This window comes from Balaenoptera musculus, chromosome 11 (assembly GCF_009873245.2).
Source record: "Balaenoptera musculus isolate JJ_BM4_2016_0621 chromosome 11, mBalMus1.pri.v3, whole genome shotgun sequence".
NCBI classification, from domain to species: Eukaryota; Metazoa; Chordata; class Mammalia; order Artiodactyla; family Balaenopteridae; genus Balaenoptera; species Balaenoptera musculus.
Genome location: NC_045795.1, coordinates 79,309,405 through 79,324,634, shown reverse-complemented (window position 1 = coordinate 79,324,634; position 15,230 = coordinate 79,309,405).

Genomic DNA, 15,230 nt, shown 5'->3' with positions numbered 1-15,230 from the left:
ATCTAACCCTTACAACATGCCTGTAAAATGGATACTATTATTATCCCCAATGTGATAGGATGAAGAAAGTAAAGCCTAGAGAGAGTAAGAAGCAGAAGTAGGATTAGAACTCAGGCTCTCCAACACTTGAACCTGTGCTCTTAGCCACGAGGAAAAGTGAAAGACTGGGAAACCTCAGCACAACTCATCTGGAGTGGGGGTCCTGGGTGTGAGGTTCATCTTCCCAAACTGCGTGTCTTTGTTCCAGTGGGGGATGAATAGAATGAATATTTGGAAGTAACTACACTGTCTAATCTGGGGCTTTAGATAAAATTGCTAAAAATCGCTTATGTCCAGATAGGAAGTTACCAGTAGTTCATAACTAAGTATTGTCTATCAAAGAGAGGGATTAAGATTACAGAAAAGGCAGATGTGATGTTCCCACGGGCAGATGGGAAGGACAGGACTCTCCCATCCGAGTTGGAGGATCTGAGAATGAAGACCAACAAACCAAGTTTTTGGCTATCATGTCCCCTGTTACATTTGCATCCAATGGAATGATGTATGCAAGCAGACCACTTCAAGGACCATTTCCACCTTGGAGTTCCTGGATGTGTATACCTATGGTGTCTCTCCTCTAGCCACAAGTCCTAAAAGCTATTCTAACCCACCCTGATGAGATGCCTTTCATGGACAACACTCAGTGAGACCACAAAGTGTAGATGCTTGTCCTTGCCAGCTTCGTTTCTAATCTTTGGGTTGAAGGGCATAGGAAGAGAGAGGAACATCCAAGCCACTTCTCACAGAAAACTCTGAGTCTTAGACTTTGTGCCCTGACTGTTGGTAACTAGTTTGGGAAGGAACGTTAAGGAGGGTTGATGACAATTTTGAGGGTCAGAGCCAACTATAAAGTATCAATTATTATAATGGTGTTTCGGTGACGGGAAGTAGTTTTGTAGCATAGCTCTCTGCTGATGTACAATATTTCTCTGTAGATCACATATCTTGGTTTAAAAGCTAGATGGCAGGTTACTTTTTGTTTTCTTGAATGAACTTGACCCAGGCACAACTTGAATAAAGGTGAACAAATTCTCTGTTGCTGCTTTTCTTTCTACCTCAACCGTGGCATTCCCATATGGGAAACACACTTACAAGAGAGAGATCTTCAGGCTCCTGGCTAGTGCCTGTTGTTCTCCAGGGGCAATCTAACACTGCCTTTTACATAGATGGGAAAATGGAGGTACTTATTCAAGAATAAGTAGCAAACATGCATAACCTAGAATGTACTACTCTATGTGGAGAAAAAAGTAAAAACTGTAAGTATCTTCTTCTGTAGATGCTTCTCTAAAAAGAAGTGCAACTATTTTTAGACTAAAGCACCCTGGAATCTAAAACTTATTCTAAAATTCTATATTCAGTAATTTTTATGCAAATGATTTCATCCTTTTTCTTGTGCCAAATCCGAATAATGATAGCTCTTTTTTAAAGCTTAACAGAGAGCTGTTTAATGGTGTCAGTTTGGTTTTATGGATTCATTTTGCTGGAGAAACATGTTTACAAAAGCAAATAGGATTTTATGGAGTAATCAGTGGTTAGAAAGAAGGAGGAATGAACTTTTTTTTGAAATGGAGGGGGCCCAAGTGCTACTGATAAGCAGATAGCTTGCGATACTCTTTCTATTCCACCAAAGTCATTTACTCTGAACTCTAGCTACATTCTTACAGACCCAGATGCACCTGTGTCTCTAAGCAGTGGTGCCCGGTGAGAGTGACCTCAGTGGCTTGGATAGAAAGGCCTTGGTCCAAGGCCAGTCTTCTTTTAGACCAAGAAAATTGTGGCTTTTGTGTTATGATTCAAAAATTTCTGATGCTGGCACACCTGAGGCTTGGAGAAGGTCTAGTACTATAATCTCCATCCATTAGTCTCACTCCTCAACCACTCACTGGCAAGCTAAAAGGAAACGAGACAAATGTAGTTTTCACCTTCCCACAAGACTGTTGACCAGAGTCCCGTAGTATACAGTAATAATAATTCTGAAGCAGCCTGAGTTTTGGGGAACCCCATCCTTCAATTTCCTAAAAGGAGTTTTCTGCCATTGCTAGTTTCTATACCAATAACTCTATCATAAGACACTTGTGGCTTTAGGTTTGGCTTCAGAGGATGTAGAAGCCTTCGGTGAAGTAAGAATATCCCTGGAGAAATACTTAGCATCTACAATGGTGCCCACTGACCCCGGCCATGCAGTATTCATGTCCTTGTTTAACAGTGACCTAGAAGAACTAAAGAGCAAACAAACAATCATGAACAACACAATAAATGAAATTAAAAATTCTCTAGAAAGAATCAATAGCAGAATAACTGAGGCAGAAGAACGGATAAGTGACCTGGAAGATAAAATAGTGGAAATACTTACTGCAGGGCAGAATAAAGAAAAAAGAATGAAAAGAATTGAGAACAGTCTCAGAGACCTCAGGGAAAACATTAAATGCACCAACATTCGAATTATAGGGGTCCCAGAAGAAGAAGAGAAAAAGAAAGGGACTGAGAAAATATCTGAAGAGATTTAGTTGAAAACTTCCCTAACATGGGAAAGGAAAAGGTCAATCAAATCCAGGAAGTGCAGAGAGTTCCATACAGGATAAACCCAAAGAGAAACATGCCGAGACACATATTAATCAAGCTATCAAAAATTAAATACAAAGAAAAAATATTAAAAGCAGCAAGGGAAAAGCAACAAATAACACACAAGGGAATCCCCATAAGGTTAACAGCTGCTCTTTCAGCAGAAACTCTGTAAGCCAGAAGGGAGTGGCAGGACATATTTAAAGTGATGAAAGGGAAAAACCTACAACCAAGAATACTCTACCCAGCAAGGATCTCATTCAGATTCAACGGAGAAATTTAAACCTTTACAGACAAGCAAAAGCTAAGAGAATTCAGCACCACCAAACCAGCTTTACAACAAACGCTAAAGGAACTTCTCTAGGCAGGAAACACAAGAGAAGGAAAAGACCTACAATAACAAACCCAAAACATTTAAGAAAATGGGAATAGGAACATACATATCGATTATTACCTTAAATGTAAATGGCTTAAATGCTCCCACCAAAAGACATAGACTGGCTGAATGGATACTAAAACAAGAGCCGTATATATGGTGTCTGCAAGAGACCCACTTCAGACCTAGGGGCACATACAGACTGAAAGTGAGGGGATGGAAAAAGATATTCCATGCAAATGGAAATCAAAAGAAAGCTGGAGTAGCAATTCTCATGTTAGACAAAATAGACTTTAAAATAAAGACTATAACAAGGGACAAAGAAGGACACTACATAATGATCAAGGGATCAATCCAAGAAGAAGACGTAACAATGGTAAATATTTATGCACCCAACATAGGAGCACCTCAATACATAAGGCAAATGCTAACAGCCATAAAAAGGGAAATTGACAGTAACACAATAATGGTAGGGGACTTTAACACCCCACTTTCACCAATGGATAGATCATCCAAAATGAAAATAAATAAGGAAACACAAGCTTTAAATGACACATTAAACAAGATGTACTTAATTGATATTTATAGGACATTCCATCCGAAAACAACAGAACACACTTTCTTCTCAAGTGCTCATGGAACATTCTCCAGGATAGATCATATCTTGGGTCATAAATCAAGCCTTGGTAAATTTAAGAAAGTTGAAATCGTATCAAGTATCTTTTCCAACCACAGCACTATGAGACTAGATATCAATTACAGGAAAAAAACTGTAAAAAATACAAACACATGGAGGCTAAACAATATGCTACCAAATAACCAAGAGATCACTGAAGAAATCAAAGAGGAAATCAAGAAATACCTAGAAACAAATGACAATGAAAACGCGACTGCCCAAAACCTATGGGATGCGGCAAAAGCAGTTCTAAGAGGGAAGTTTATAGCAATACAGTCCTACCTCAGGAAACATGAAAAATCTCAAATAAACAACCTAACGTTACACCTAAAGCAATTAGAGAAAGAAGAACAAAAAACCCAAAGTTTGCAGAAGGAAAGAAATCATAAAGATCAGATCAGAAATAAATAAAAAAAGAAATGAAGGAAACAGTAGCAAAGATCAATAAAACTAAAAGCTGGTTCTTTGAGAAGGTAAACAAAATTGATAAACCATTAGCCAGACTCATCAAGAAAAAAAGGGAGAAGACTCAAATCACAGAATTAGAAATGAAAAAGGAGAAGTAACAGCTGACACTGCAGAAATACAAAAGATCATGAGAGATTACTACAAGCAACTATATACCAATAAAATGGAAAGCTGGAAGAAATGGTCAAATTTTTGGAAAAGCACAACCTTCTGAGACTGAACCAGGAAGAAATAGAAAATATAAGCAGACCAATCACAGGCACTGAAATTGAAACTGTGATTAAAAATCTTCCAACAAACAAAAGCCCAGGACCGGATGGCTTCACAGGCAAATTGTATCAAACATTTAGAGAAGAGCTAACACCTATCCTTCTCAAACTCTTCCAGAATATAGCAGAGGGGGGAACAGTCCCAAATTCATTCTACGAGGCCACCATCACCCTGATACCAAAACCAGACAAAGATGTCACAAAAGAAGAAAACTACAGGCCAATACCATTGATGAACATAGATGCAAAAATCCTCGAGAAAAAAATAGCAAACAGAATCCAACAGCACATTAAAAGAATCATACATCATGATCAAGTGGGGTTTATCTCAGGAATGCAAGGATTCTTCAGTATACACAAATCAAACAACGTGATACACCATATTAACAAATTGAAGGATACAAACCATATGATCATCTCAATAGATGCAGAAAAAGGATCTCACAAAATTCAACACCCATTTATGGTAAAAACCCTCCAGAAAGTAGGCATAGAGGGAACTTACCTCAACATCATAAAGGCCATATATGACAAACCCACAGCCAACATTGTTCTCAATGATGAAAAACTGACACCATTTCCACTAAGATCAGGAACAAGACAAGGTTGCCCGCTCTCACCACTGTTATTCAACATAGTTTTGGAAGTTTTGCCACAGCAGTCAGAGGAGAAAAAGAAATAAAAGGAATCCAAATCAGAAAAGAAGTAAAACTGTCACTGTTTGCAGATGACATGATACTATACATAAAGAATCCTAAAGATGCTACCAGAAAATTACTAGAGCTAATCAATAAATTTGGTAAAGTAACAGGATACAAAATTAATGCACGGAAATCTCTCGCATTCCTATACAGTAATGACAAAAATCTGAAAGAGAAATTAAGGAAACCCTCCCATTTACCATTGCAACAAAAAGAATAAAATACCTAGGAATAAACCTACCTAAGGAGACAAAAGACCTGTATGCAGAAAACCATAGGACCCTGATGAAAGAAATTAAAGATGATACAAACACATGGAGAGATATACAATGTTCTTGGATTGGACGAATCAACATTGTGAAAATGATTATACTACCCAAAGCAATCTACAGATTCAGTGCAATCCCTATCAAACTACCAGTAGCATTTTTCACAGCACTAGAACAAAAAATTTTACAATTTGTATGGAAACACAAAAGATCCCGAATAGCCAAAGCAATCTTGAGAAAGAAAAACAGAGCTGGAAGAATCAGGCTCCCTGACTTCAGACTATACTACAAAGGTACAGTAACAAAGACAGTATGGTACTGACACAAAAACAGAAATATAGGTCAATGGAACAGGATAGAAAGCCCAGAGATAAACCCACACACATATGGTCACCTTATCTTTGATAAAGGAGGCAAGAATATTCAATGGAGAAAAGACAGCCTCTTCAATAAGTGGTGCTGGGAAAACTGTACAGCTACATGTAAAACAATGAAATTAGAACACTCTCTAACACCATACACAAAAATAAACTCAAAATGTATTAAAGACCTAAATGTAAGGCCAGACACTATAAAACTCTTAGAGGAAAGCATAGGCAGAACACTCTATGACATAAATCACAGCAAGATCCTTTTTGACCCACCTCCTAGAGAAATGGAAATAAAAACAAAAATAAGCAAATGGGACCTAATGAAACTTAAAAGCTTTTGCACAGCAAAGGGAACCTTAAACAAGACGAAAAGACAACCTTCAGAATGGGAGAAAATATTTGCAAACGAAGCAACTGACATAGGATAAATCTCCAAAATACATAATCAGCTTATGCAGCTCAATATCAAAAAACAAACAACCCAATCCAGAAATGGGCATAAGACCTAAATTGACATTTCTCCAAAGAAGATATACAGATTGCCAATAAACACAGGAAAGGATGCTCAACATCAGGAATCATTAGAGAAATGCAAATCAAAAGTACAATGAGGTATCACCTCACACCATTCACAATGACCATCATCAAAAAATCTACGAACAATAAATGCTGGAGAGGGTGTGGAGAAAACGGAACCCTCTTCACACTGTTGGTGGGAATGTAAATTGATACAGCCACTATGGAGAACAGTATGGAGGTTCCTTAAGAAACTAAAATTAGGAACTGCCATACGACTCAGCAATCCCACTACTGGGCATATACCCTGAGAAAACCATAATTCAAAAAGAGTCCTGTACCACAATGTTCATTGCAGCTCTATTTTCAATAGCCAGGACATGGAAGCAACCTAAGTGTCCATCGACAGATGAATGGATAAAGAAGATGTGGTACATATATACAATGGAATATTACTCAGCCATAAAAAGAAATGAAAGTGAGTTATGTGTACTGAGGTGGATGGACCTAGAGCCTATCATACAGAGTGAAGTAAGTCAGAAAGAGAAAAACAAATACCATATGCTAACACATATATATGGAATCTATAAAAAAAAAAAAGGTTCTGAGGAACCTAGGGGCAGGACAGGAATAAAGATGCAGACACAGAATGGACTTGAGGACACGGGGAGGGGGAAGGGTAACTGGGACGAAGTGAGAGTGTAACATTGACATATAGACACTACCAAATGTAAAATAGGTAGCTAGTGGGAAGCAGCTGCATCACACAGGGAGATCAGCTCGGTGCTTTGTGATCACCTAGAGGGGTGGGATAAGGGGTGTGGGAGGGAGATGCCAGAGGGAGGGGATATGGGTTTATATGTATACATATAGCTGATTCACTTTGTTATACAGCAGAAACTAATACAACTTTGTAAACAATTATACTCCAATAAAGATGTTAAAAAAAGAAGTCCAAGGAGATGTATCCTGGCTTTTACATGACTAGATATATGGATTCAAAATAGTTGCTGTGACTCAGCCACTTTCTGTCTCTCCACTCCCCACACTATCTGCTTTCTACACCTCTTTCTCTGTACTCTGTCCTCTCTTGTCCTACCTTTGTTTCCAGGCCAACTCTTTTCCTTCTGTCAGCAAAGATGCCATCCCAATGTTAGAGAATCCAGAGACAAGGGCAACATCTTTTTCTAGAGTCTGCATTGATTCTCCCAAGGCTCTCTGATTGGCTCCTCTGTATCATGTGTCCCCTGCTTTGGACCAATCACTGTCTGCAGGGTGAGATACTCATTTGATTGGCCAGGTTGGGCCATGTATCTGCCCAGAGGTAGAAGACCTCTGGACTTGGTGGACAAGTCCAGAAAAATCATGTAGAATCGGAGAGGAGAAAAGTTCTTAAAAGGAAAAAAAATTCCGGACAGGTAAAAAGTACTAGAGGTCCACTAACTAGAAAGATGATAATTTATTTGTTAGGATATTATGATTCTTTATTGCTACGTGACAAATCATTCCAACTTCATGGCATAAAACAGTAATAATCATTCATTATTATCTCCCACAGTCCTGTGGACTGACAGGCTTAGCTGTATGGTTCTCATTTTGGGGTCGTTAGAGCAGCAGCAGTCAGATGGTGTCAAACCTGGAGCCATCTTAAAGGTGTCATCACTCAGATATTTGGCGCCTGAGCTGGGAAGACTCGAACAGCTGGAATTCCTGGCTCACCTCTCTCTCTCTCTTTGTTGTCTTGCCAGTATGGCGGTTATAGGATAGCAAGACTTACAGGGTGGCTCAGGGTTCCAGAGGTGTATGTCCCAAGAGGCGAGAGAGCAAGGTGCCCTTTATGGACCTAGCTTCAGAAGTCACACAGAAATGTGCTGCCTTCTCTTCCTTGGAAGGGAGCCGTATTCAGTGGGAGCAGAATGGGAGTCCACTCTTGATGAGAAGAGCATTAGAGAATACATTTTTAAACCATTACTGGTGGATTAAAAAAATTCTCTTTTGTCTTTCTGAGCCAGCACTTAATTGTGAATTATTCCCAGGTGAGACCAAGATTTGACTGAGACCTATGTATTGGACCGAGGAAGGCGATCAAGTCACTGAATCCAGGATTGAGGTTTTTTAATTTCTGGGAAAAAAAATTACATTTATTTTCTTAATCAGTACTTCAAATCCCCAAGAAATGTGTGATTTAATACTGAGAGTTTATACACACATCGATATGTGTTTGCTTTTTTATTTATTGACTTGAGCAATCCTCCCAGTGAAGGGAGGGTAGTGTACTTGCTCAGTTGTAAACCATTGCGTTTCCTGAGCATACAGAGAGTCCTGGATATCTTCAGAGGCTTGCTTTCTTGTGTACAGGATCATTTTTTATTGAGGAAAGATATTCCAACTGGTAGAATTGCTTTTTGCTCTCTAAGGTTGGCTAATCTTCTTTCATGCCATTATTTGTAGTATATTCCCCAAGGATTTCTAAGTTTACAGTTGTGTTTGTGGTTCTGTGTGTGTAAATAAATGGTTTAAAATGTTTTATTAGCAAAACCAAAGTGAAGCAGTCATCCTTTTCAGTCTGAGAAAAACTTGAATGGCTGGCCTTACCAACTCTCTTTGCCACAAACTCGGATTGTGTCTTTGGGCAAATTGTGTCATCTTTCTGTGTCTCAGTTTCTGTGCTGGACTACCTTGGGCGTGGAGTGTAATGTATTCAGGAGCTCATATCTAAAACCCATAAACCTTTAAGCCTGAGGTTCTCAGCCTCACACACATTAAAAAACGCCCTCCTATATACGTATCTTAACAAATTCCTTCTAGATTTGCTTGAACCCCATAAACCTTAAAAGGGACAAGCTCGTCCTCTCAATAATTCTCTGCTGTCTCTGTGTCACTGCCGCATGCTTCTACTCTTCTCTTGCTGATTAGATACAGGAAGAGATGGGACATGCAAGGTGCATTTTATGATTTCCCTGTTCCTCTACTGGTAAGATTCAGGAAGAGCAGAAAAAAACGAGATGGATTTCATGAGATCATTTGGGGGTTACTTGCTATGGGAGCAGGAAACAATGAAATACGAATTTTGTAACAACCTTGTGGTGCTCAGTCTGGACTCCCTCTCTGTGTATCTCCAGGGGGAGGTGGAGAGCTGGGGATGGTTTGGGGGACTCAACCAAAAAGGAGAACACACCAGTGAGCTCAGGCCGGATGTATTGGTGAATTGGGGTGGTGGGAGTTGTGAGTTCAGAGACCCCTCTGACCATCTCTGAGCACAGCTGCCTCTCCTGAGTTCTAGTAAATAAACATTGTACTTTTCTTAAATTTGGAGATTCTTGTGATTCATTTCTTGGGCAGTGAAGTCTGTGAAGCATCCCCTCTGTGCCTGAGTTGACCTTTGGAGTTTGTGGCCATAGTGCAGGGAGAATCATGAGCCAGGCTGACTCTTGGGAAGGAAATCCTCTTAACACTTTCATCCATAAACACGGGGTCCAAGCTCGGGCCACATCTGAGGTCTCTGTTAGTTGTAAGTCTTTGCTTTCAGAATCTTATTCATCTACCTCCTAGTGCAGTGCCTAGCAGACAGTGGGAACTCAATAAATACTCATTGAATGAATTAATTTATCTAGGCAGCAAGAAGCAGCGGAAAAACTATGGCTGTTGGATGCACATAGACTTGAGTTTCATCTCCAGCTCAACTTCTTTTAACTGTGACCTTGGACATGTTAAGTATGGTCTCTGTTTCAGTCAGGATCCAACCAGAAAAAGAGAACACTCTCTGTATATAAAATTGAGGGGATATAATGCAGAGAATTGGTTACATGGGTCATGGAAGATGGGCTGAGTAGCCAGTGGGGGTTGACAACCAGACAGCAACCATGGGAAACTTGTATCACCCCAAGGGGTGAGGGACAAAGAGGAGAGACAGGATTACTGAAGCTCAGGGTCTAGACTCAGCTGGCGTAAGGCCACTAGCCAAGTAGATTTTGGTTGAGCTTTAATGTATATAGTTTATATCATGAAAATAATAGAGGTATTACACATATTTTTTTTTCAGACTACTTATGTGCCCTTCCCTTCCCCTCTCCCTAACCTAATTCTAATAGCCTCATTCTATTAAGAGCCACTGAAATAAGACAAGTTTAATCAGGGAATAGAAATCCTGGCTCATAGCAGATGCTTAATAAGTTTTTCAGCAAAATGAAATTGTAATGCAGACATCTGGGGGGGAGTAGATTAAGTTGCCGTTACCTTGGGGTGAAGTAGCCTGTAAGGTCTTTTCCTGTTCTCTGGGTCATGGATGGGCCTGGCATCCTGGTGGCTCCTCATCCAGAGGCACATAAAGAGGTCAAAGTGTCTTAAAAACGTGACCACCCCAGATCTTTTGGCACAGTGGCATTACAAACGCCCGGCCTCAAGTCTCCCATCTACCCCAAAGGTATTACCTGGCAGGTAATTCCTTGCTGTAAACGAAGCTTTGGTATGTGTATCTTGTATACATTTTAAGGATTCACAGCATCTCAAATACTATCTTTCCCTAATAAAAGAAAATACATCTAGTAATGCAGAGACCTGGAGTAACCATGAATTAGCCCTTAGCCTCTGGGAGGAAAGGCCACTGGGCTGTCTTTTTAAACTCTTCTAGAGAATTAGGCCTTAGCCTGTTTGCTCTGTAAACCAGTCTTTTTTGGTATTGGTCAAGAAGACACTTCTTTTGCTTAATCCCTATTTTCTAAAAGGGTCAGAGGTAGACTTAGGCTGGGAGAAAGCATTTAAAAAGTCCAGATAAGAATCTCCCTGGGGGCTAGAAGAGGGATGGATTAGCAGTCCGCTTTCTTTTCCCCAGACACACCGTCTTGCACAAAACACCCACTGGCCCCTCATATTTTACTACAGAGAACGCTCATACTCAGAGGAGAGAATTCGTCCATCTGTAACAACACAAAGTCTTCATCTAATTCTATCAAATATAATGAATGGCATAGGAAAGAAAGTTTGTTTTTTTTCCAAAAAGAAAAGATGCCAATATTAAGAAATTATTATAAAATAATTGAAAAATTTTTTTCCTTGTTTCTCAGAATGGCCAAGCCCAGTCCTGTCTCAAGAGTCTTTGCGTTTGTGTCCTGACAGGAGCTCTCTTTCCTCAGCTTGATCCCTCATGTCATTTGGGGATCCCTGTGGTCTCTGCTCATATGTCACCTCCTCAGAGAAGTCTTCCTTGATCACCCTACTGACAAAGTTTCTGCTCTCATAGAGCTGACCTTTCCAGGGATGACAGATAAACCAATTAATGTTTAATGTTTAATATCACATGAAACCAAGAAAGGGTAAGGGCCCTAGAGAATAATCTGGATAGGAGGAAGGGGGCTTTATTGGTTAGTCAGCAAAGGCCTTGCTGATGAGTGGACATTTGAGCCAGGTGATGACAGGAACTTGCTCTGTGCATTCAAAGAAAAGAAAGCCAGAGGTCTGGATTGGGGTCCCTGAAAGGCAAAGGTAGGAGGTAAGATCCATGAAGTAGCAGATCACGGAGGCCAGGATAAAACTTTGTACTTTATGGTTCTAAGCAGAGGGGTAACATAGCCAAACTTCCATTTGGTCATTCCGGTTACTTTCCGGAAAATAGACTGTTGTAGATTGAGGGAGGACACAGAGAGACCAGTTAAGGGGCTCCTGGTTTGGCATTTCTTTGGGTGACTGAGTAAAGAGTCTATGTATTTGAATTCCCTTTTGATTTCTGGACTGTGTTCCATTGACAGCCCTTCTCTAAACTCTCATAAGACTGGCTGTACTGGCTCATGGGAATTATCTCATTTACGTGTACGTGAAGTGCTCCCAATGTACCAGCCTCAATGCCAGGAACCAGGGTACAAACTTGCCAACCCATAGTTATTAATAAAACCAAAGGATGGCATGATCCTAAGTAGGCAAAAATTTTCAGATGATGTGGCTCTTTCAGCCAATGGTTTTTTTTTTTTTTTTGCTTATTTAACAGAAGAATGTTTCAAGGGGTGGGGTGGGAGAATGAGCTGCTTTGTTTTTTCTTTCCTTGCTCTCCGACTTATAAAAATGTTTGTGAGACACGCACACGGCCTGAACTTCAGAAGGAAGATTAGCAAGAAGGAGGAAAAATCAGATTCATCTTTTGAGTCATCTGGCAGGGGCAGAGAGGTTCTGAGCTCAAAGGAGGCCCTCCTGCCTTAAGTAACTCATTCTGTCAGTTCAGTTCAGTGGCAGGAAGAGCTTTCAAGGCCAAGCTTGGGTCCAGGCTCCAGTTCACTTGAGGGAAACCCCTAAAATTATTTCTAGCAAGGAGACAATGCTATTGGTTCAATTTGAGACCCTAAAGTGCCAAGAGAGAAGTGTCCATGTGGTGTGAAAATCACTTCCAGGCCCCAGTGGCTGACAGTCATAACTAGTAGCATCCTGCTGCCATGACAACGAAAGTATCACACTTCCAATGACATCCATGGGTGGCAGGAGGCAAAAGGACCCTGAAGAGACCAAGTTATAAAGCTTTTCAATGTTGTGTGCAATGCTGCAGAGCCCACTGTCTTGAGCCTGTTTGAAACAGAAAATGAGTTGCAGGTGAACTTGTGAGAGAGTAGTTCTGGAATCTTAGAACATTCCTGTAAATCTTAGAACATTCCTGTCCCCCCTCCCCTTTTACTTGTTTTCAACTGTTAATGAGATGGGTCGCATTCATCCTAGGTATCACCTTGAACTGGAGTTGAAAGTTCACACTTCTACCAGGACCATCACTTGGGGAGATAAAAAGATCAGCACCCCAAGACCAGCACATAAATTAAAGCAGTGTCACGGTCACTCTGTTTTGCTAACACGACCTGATGCTCAGGTTAAAATTCCGTACATGGAGCCTCTCAGGGTCTTCATTCTAACGTAAGCCTCAACATCCCAAGGTTGGAAGAACTGTCTTTTGTGGCTTATTTTGCTTAGTTTCCTTGGTGGAGGGGGTCGTCAGTGATTTTTTGTTAAATTAGGTCGAAAGTCCTTGGAATAAAAGATAGAGGGACATTTTGTAGAACAGGAATAATCTTTATGCTATGAAGGACACCAGACTAGCAACGAGACTTTACACATTGATCTCATGAGTTTACCTTTGTCGACTCTATGACTGCCTCTGTTTTCTGCTCTCCTTTTGAGAGATGGGAAACGGAGACCCCAGCACAGAGCAGGCAGTAGGTCTGGCAGGGTATGACATAAACCAGACACCGCAAGGTGGCATCAGCTGGCCAGCTCCTAGAAAAAAAACGAGAAGGGGCTCTCTGTGATGATTCACTGACTTGGGACATGGAGGAGACTCCAGTGCAGTCGGTCTGATGGGTGCAAAAATGCTTTAGGGGCGTCTCAAGCCCCTCTGTTCTACTAGTGACAGCCACCCACCTGTGATTCGACTCACTCTGGGTACCAGTTTTCATTTGGAGGCTTTTAGTAACGGATGGATGGAGCAGGGGTGCTGCCCTGGCGCCCTTCAAGGGCTCCCCATTCTCATTTCCGTCTGCGTCACTGGTTCTCAGCTGGGGGTGACTTTGTCCCTGGAAGACATTTTCCAATGTCTGGAGTCATTCTAGGTTGTCACTATTGGGAGGGGGGTGCTTCTGGCATCTAGCGTGTAGAGGTCAGGGATGCTGAACATCCTAACAACGCACAGGACAGACCCCCTCAACAAGGAATTATCGTGCCCCAGATGTCTATAGTGAGAGGTGGAGAAACCCTTTGGTGTTATTTTCATTCTTTTTTTAAAATTTTATTGAAGTATGGTTGATTTGCAATGTTGTGGTAATCTCTGCCGTGCAGCGAAGTGACTCAGTTATACACATACACACATTCTTTTTTTTAATATTCTTTTCTATTATGGTTTATCACAGGATTTTTTTTTTTTGATTTTTCCATTGAGTTTTTTTTAAACATCTTTATTGAAGTATAATTGCTTCACAATGGTGTGTTAGTTTCTGCTTTATAACAAAGTGAATCAGCTACACATATACACACGTTCCCATATCTCCTCCCTCCCGCATCTCCCTCCCTCCCACCCTCCCTATCCCACCCCTCTAGGTGGTCACAAAGCACTGAGCTGATCTCCCTGTGCTATGCGGCTGCTTCCCACTAGCTATCTATTTTACATTTGGTAGTGTATATATGTCCATGCCACTCTCTCACCCTGTCACATCGCACCCCTCCCACTCCCCATATCCTCAAGTCCATTCTCTAGTAGGTCTGTCTGTGTCTTTATTCCCATCTTGCCACTAGGTTCTTCATGACCTTTTTTTTTTCTCCTTAGATTCCATATATATGTGTTAGCATACTGTATTTGTTTTTCTCTTTCTGACTGACTTCACTCTGTATGACAGACTCTAACTCCATCCACCTCATTACAAATACCTCCATTTCATTTCTTTTTATGGCTGAGTAATATTCCATTGTATATATGTGCCACATCTTCTTTATCCATTATCACAGGATATTGAATCTAGTTCCCTGTGCTCTACAGTAGGACCTTGTTTATCCATTCTATACATAATAGTTTGCCTCTGCTAACCTCAAACTCCCAGGCCACCCCTCCCCGTTGGCAACCACCAGTCTGTCCTCTGTGTGAGTCTGAGAGAAGCCCTGCTCTTAATGAATGATCTGATCCCCGCCCTCCCCCCCCCCCCCATCCCATGTCCTTCATTGTGGCCCTTAGGAGGACTCAGGACAGAAGACAGGCCTGCGTTTGTCTTTGCTTTCAGATTTTGTTTAATAGTTTTGTTTAATAGTCTCTATTATATTTAATCGTCTGTATTCCACAAGGGAGTAGAGAGTTGCTCTTAAGAGCTAGTAGGCTTTGCAGTGAGACAAACTAGGGTTCCCTTCTTTGGGTTTGCTACATGCTTTCTGTGCGGCCTTGAGCAAGTAAACTTCACTACTTGGAACTCAGTTTCTTCATTTTTAAAATGAGGGGAATAATATCCATGGTGAGGATTAAACAGGAAAAATT